The sequence below is a fragment of the Pelodiscus sinensis genome, chromosome 3 (assembly GCF_049634645.1).
Source record: "Pelodiscus sinensis isolate JC-2024 chromosome 3, ASM4963464v1, whole genome shotgun sequence".
Lineage (NCBI taxonomy): Eukaryota > Metazoa > Chordata > Testudines > Trionychidae > Pelodiscus > Pelodiscus sinensis.
The window spans coordinates 125,380,243-125,386,823 of record NC_134713.1 but is presented as its reverse complement, the minus strand read 5'-3'; positions in this window follow the sequence as shown (position 1 = coordinate 125,386,823).

Sequence of the window (6,581 nt, the reverse complement as noted above, 5' to 3'; positions counted from 1 at the left end):
GGAAGAAAATGCGAGTAGTTAACTCAACTACCCGATAAGCCTAGGCTGACTATTCGACTCCTCTTTTACATCCCTACAATGTAGCAGTTTAACGACAGCCTATATCAGCACTGTACATCATGTTAGGATAGGAGCAGCTGCAGCTTCATTTTTATCTGTTAAGGAATGTAGGGAGGCAAAACTTAATACAAAAGCTGGAGTATGGCCAGGACATGGGTTCTACTCTCCGGAAAAATGGAACAACCTTGAAAACCACAAGAGGTCAAAAAGTTATTTTGTGTCTCATTCAAAAGAACAAGGCCCAAATCATTAAAGATATAGGTCAAATCTCTCTAGCCCAGCACACTCAGGACCTGACCCTTTCCAAACCAAAGGAAGCCAATGCAGAGTACCAGCAGGTCTCCATAGGGAAGTGTGGGTGTGGTAGCACCCCAAGACTTTGTATCCAGGATGGCCCCACACCTGGGGACCCTGTTGTGAATAGGGGTCCCTGCTGCTAACCACCCACCCAGGTCCGAGCCACTAGCCCCAGCTCTCAGCTGCTGACCCTTTGTTTCCACCTGGGGTCCCAGCTCTGGTTCCTCTACCGGCAGGATACCAGTCTCCATCCCCAACTCACAGCCACTTCCCCTTGTACTGCTGCCTGATATGCCAGCCTTTTCCATCTATGTGCCCTCACTGCCCTTTGCTGGGACCATAGCAGGAGGTGCCAGCATAGTCCCCGCTAAGGCCATGAGTGAAGTCATGTGGCCAGCAGCTGGGACTCTAGGCAAGGAGAGGGAGGAGGGGGAAGTTGCTAAAGGCAGGGCCGTGGCACATGAAGGAAAGGAACCCAAGGGGGAGCTTGGCATTGTTCTTTCCCCTTGAGTTCTCCAGCTCCAGAGCACCCACAGTCACCATGGATGCCAGACCACAGATATTGGAATTCTGGGTTACACAGGTTTAACCTGTATTTAGGCACCTAACTCCCATTGCAGTCATTGTGTTTCTGCAGTTGATTTGAATCATCATCATCCTGCAGCTCTGACCATTATGGACCCAAATGAGTATGCTAACTAATCACTTACCATAAAATCACGAGTATAATGCACACTTTTTCCCCGGTTTTTTTAGTATTAAAGTCGGGGTGTGCATTATCCATAGGAGTTTTTTTTGTAAAGTTTTAAACTCAGCCATGGCAGGCACGAGCTGGGCGGGAGGGGGCCTCGGTGGGTGTGAGCTCAGTGTGCCAGCAGCTGGGCAGGGAAGGCTCCCCCCCGGCAGGCGCGAGCTCCGCGCGCCGGCAGCTGGGCGGGAGGCAGGTTTCCTTCCGTCCCGTTCTCCTGTATAATAGGTGCGCATTACAGGCAGTCCCCGAGTTACACGGATCCGACTTAAGTCGGATCCGCAGTTACGAACGGGGTTTGCTCTGCGTCTCCCTGGTCTGCTGGGGGGGGGGGGGGGGGGGGAAGGCGCAGCTAGTACGCCCCCCCCCCCCAGCAGACCAGGATTTTCTCTGGAAGCCTGTGGTAGAGCAGCTGGGGCGCTGCCAGTTGGTCCCGCAGCTCCGCTCTCGGCGCTACTGGACCAACCCGGCAGCACTCCAGCTGCTCTGCCCCGGGCTTCCTGGAATCAGCCGCTGATCAGTTTCAGCAGCAGCTGACTTGGGGACGCCTGGGGTTCTTAAGTTGAATCTGTATGTAAGTCGGAACTGGCGTCCAGATTCAGCCTGTTGAAACTGATCAGCGGCTGATTCCAGGAAGCCCGGGGCAGAGCTGTAGTCAGCCGCTCGTCAGTTTCAGCAGCGGCTGAATCTGGACGCCAGTTCCGACTTACATACAGATTCAACTTAAGAACAAACCTACAGTCTCTATCTTGTACGTAACCCGGGGACTGCCTGTATACATAGGAGTTTGTTTTTTTCATGATTTTAAGAGTCTAAACTCAGGGTGCGCACTATACATAGGTGCGCATTATACTCAATATGGTATACCATCTACCTGAATCACCAAACAGTTCTGAGGGATTCTCCCATTGATGTATCAGCACAATCTAACCCTGGTAAGAGAATTACTGCACAAGGTGATGGTGAAATCTGCTTCACTTAAACAGATAGGGGAAAAAAGCATAGGGAAGAGTATCTAACTTGCATGAATTTTTTCAAATTCTCTTGCTGTTTAACTTCAAGAAAGATAACTGCATCTTTCACTTGTTTAAGAGAGAGGGCCCATTTGTTATACTTCTGCAACATAGGCCATAGAAGCATCCTTTTCCATCCACCTCCTACTCGGCTCATTTTTTAATGTGGTGCCCCCAAATAATCCTAAGTATAGACAAGAACCCCATTGTGCTAGGCACTGTACAAACTTTGTCCCAAGTTTAAGTAGATTGAAAATTTAAGTGGACTCAAAGCTGAGGCAGGAGCACATGCTGTTTTTCTTACTAAGATCATGAAAAATGCTCAACTTCACCCTTGTGAGGGCCTCAACTAGCATGGCAATGGGTGCCAGATAAATGCCTGAAACAAGGAACAGTCTCCCACGGTCTCAGCATTGTTTTCAGTGCACATTTCTGTCTCACATTTCGTTCCTTGCATCCTGTCTCGAAGGTAAAAAATGCTGTCGACAACTGAGAAGAGGTTATGGGGAGAGATAAGAAAGAAACCCATTATACAGAGCATCTGCTTGTGTTAAGATCTCACTCAGGCAGTTGCAGCAACTTATCAACCTAGTCTTTCTTATCTAGTTTCACCAGCACCAGCAGAAATGATCAAAACACTGCTGTGTATGAGCAGCATTAAATGGGAACTGCTGAAATTTACCATCCTATCATTCAAATGCAGGAAAACAACTAGTATCCCCTTGGCTGTGACAAATTTTAGAGAGGAAAAATTGAAGATATTAAGCAGCATATGGTGTGTGAATTAAGATTAAAAACAACAGCTGTCAATGTTGACTGAAAAATCTTTAAAAAAAAATTAATAAATATTTATGAAAGTACTGAAGTAGAGATGGCTTGAATTGACATCCCTCACCTGCACAATCTACTTTGTAGTTTGAAATTTAGATCTAAACATTACAGGTTAGGTCCATCTTCAGAATTTAAGAGGAATTATACAAGTAAATATTATGCTGCAGTAAGAAATGATTAAACATTTGAAATCAGAGTTTAATACAAGAATTATCTACCTGGGTCAACATTTGACTTGCTTGGAACTGTGGGGAGCAGACTTTTTTTTGTGTGGAAAAGGGGTTAAGAGAAATTTATTTGTACTTCATTTCTTGATGAAGTTCAGAATTATTACTGTATCCATTAAACGTCAACTGCAAAAGGAAAGTTAAACAACATTTTGGCATCAACAGTGTAACCAATACCAAAATTGGTTAGCAGTGTAACCAATACCAAATTTAATAAAATTACTTAGCACCTACAGTAATTTTCATCCTTGGATCTTAAAGTTTTCTTAAAAGTGACGGGTGAAACAATTACTCATGTCTTACAGATAAGGGAACCCAGGCACAGAAAAGTTAAGTAGCTTGCCAAAAATCAATGGCAGAAAAGGGAGTCGCATGATCACCATTTGGCATGGTGCATAGTTAATACTTCACTTCTGAAATCCTTGTATTAAACAAGGCTGAAAGACAAATGAACAATATTTCTTAGAAGTGCCTATTCACTGCCAAGTTCTCACTGTATTCAATTAAACTTGTCAATGGGAGAAAAGTTGGAACAGTTCTAATTGATCAAAGGCAACATTTTCAAAACATCTGAGTCTCAATAAGATATAGAAAACTCCTAAATCAGTTACACACTGAAAATTTCACCCCACCAAAAAGTGAACTTGTGACATTGAACCAATACAATTTCACATAATTGCATTTAAAATCTCTTCTGAAGATGCATCATTCATTATTATTGAACATAGCCTAGAAGCAGGGCAGTGGCTTTGACAGAACAGATTTAAGGCCTTAACTCTTAATTAAAAACTAATTAGGATCTACACAGTGAAGCGGTTGGCTTATTTATGAACTTCCATAGCTGAGTTAAGGATATAAAATAAGTAAAATATAGGATTGGAAGGATGAATAAAAAGATGATTTTTTAATAAAAGGACCACACACCCATGTGATAAAGCTAGCAGTAACTTACTTTTGCTGCAGCTGCCACAATGACCATAAGCGGTTCACATATGAATACTCCTGAAAGCAGTCTGTGGGCCAGGCTATTATGTCTCCTGCCCATGAGAAACAGCATAAATTGAGACATGTAGTGAATATATTATATTAGGTTTCTAAACTAAGAAAGATGGTGAAATGTCCTTTTTATTCTTCCTGTTCAGATTCCTATTCATTATGATAGTCATGATAGCATTCCACCCTTGTCCTCATACTCTTATAGCTACGCAGATATTTTTCTTTGCAACATTTATGATGACAAATCAACATATATGCTACCGTGTCAAAAATGGCTCACTGCTCTCTATCCTCAGTTGCATGAAATTGCTAAATCAACATGTATGGTGACATTTCTTCTGCAGTTTGTGGGGATTACTATAAGACAATTTGTTTGGCTTTTTCTGAGAATGGTGAGCTGGACTGGAATGTGATTATATAGGAAGCAGGTATGAAGTGAGGAGAGTATAGGAAGATAAGTAACAATTCCAGTTTAGCATAATTTAATTTCCTCCTCTCCATTTGTTAACCTAGTCATGTCACCTCCCCTATTCCCAATTCTCATTAGGACCTCTCTTGTACTAAACACATAACTGCCATTTGCAACACAGAAACACTGCAGTCATTACCTTAAACAATTAGCAATCTGACAATCTGGCAAGTTGAAGCAGTTTGGTTGTTCATGGCCACACAGACACCAGCATCCCGGATTTCTGTGATTTAACCATTCTTGTAGACAAGCCCTTAAACGTTAAGAGAATTTAACTCTGCAAATGTTTTAAATTAACATGAATCACTACATTCGGAAATGCTGGACTCATGCCACCCATCAGCTGAAGATACAGCTCTTAAAAAAAAAAAAAAAAAAGCTATGCTTATGTACATGATCTGGGAGGTCTGCCCTTTTGTTCCCTCCTTCTGGAATGATGAGAATGAATCTTAGAAATTGATCTTGATAGGGATCATGGGGAAAAGTATTTGACATCACATAATGAAGTAATGATAAAGACTGTAGTGACAAGATGGGTGAGGTGATATCTTTTGCTGGAATAATTCTGTTGATGAAATATACAAGATTTCTGTGTAATCTTTAATACTTGTCTCACCAAGAGAAGTTGGTCCAGTAAAAGACATCACCTCACCCTCCTTGTCCAATATCCTGGGACTGTTTCACAGCTACAATAACACTGTAAACAAAGATTATATTAATGCAATGGAAGAGTAATTCCATGTGAAATGTAGTTTTTGGAGCTCTTTCTTCCAGCCAGCCAGAATGGAAATACCTCCTTCATTTGAAACAACTGCACCACTATGATTATATCTACCATCCATTCCTATAAATGCAAGTAGGGGAAACTGAATTTCTAATGCTATTGATATTATTGAGATTGAGCTCGATTTGGGAGCTAGTTTATGTTTAATTATCAATGAACATATTTGTCAGACACTAGCAAAAACTATGCCCCTTGCCAAAACTAATTAAACTGAAAAAAATCTGGAAACACAACCTTAGGGACACCAATATAAACAAACATACATGAGAAAAAGCAAATATTTAGGAATTTAGTCACATTCACCCTCTAGGTTACACACACTATGGTAATCTGACAAGTAATTATAATATGCAAAAAGGCTGTTATTTTGAGAATATCAATCTTTTGCAGTTCCTAACACTTGCTAAATGTATAATCTTATTATAGTATTTTTTTTTAAACTGATCTTTTTAAAAGGAAGACAGAAAGGAACCTTCCAATGCCTGTTGGCATTTAAATGATCCCAACTGGAGACTGAATACTGAATACTGAATACATGAATATATTACTTAAGTGGCTTCACTGAATTATAACTCACTTGAGGAAAGATTTTCAGGACAGAGCACACTGCTTTGAAGTTCACAGTCATTACAATTGAATGTTATGGGAGAGGTAATATTTTTTTCTTGCTGCTGTTGTATACAGGCAACATTTTCTTTTGCAAGGATGAGCTAAGGCAGACGCGCATCTGAGAGTAATTGGAAGGACACCACAAAAAAAAAAATTTAAGCAAAGAGAATTTTTCTACTAACTTCAATGGGACATAATTTCATCAAGGAGCTTTTCATTCCATAGAAATCAATTCTACTATTGATTGACTATATAGATCTTCCACTGCCCAAACCATCTTTACAAAGCAAGATACATACTCACCATTTAAACATACTTTTTTCTACAGATGAGAAGTATTATGTTTACATGGATCAAAATGCAGATTGCTACTATTTAATCTGCATTTTTAGATGATAAAAAACTATGCAACTACTCAAATTAACATTAATCACTTACATTTAGTTCAGTGACAATAACTACATGTTCCTACATTTTGAAGGACAAAGAACAGGCTGTTCAGAGCTCCTGATTACTCCCTAAAATTTGTATAAGGGAGTTTAAGATA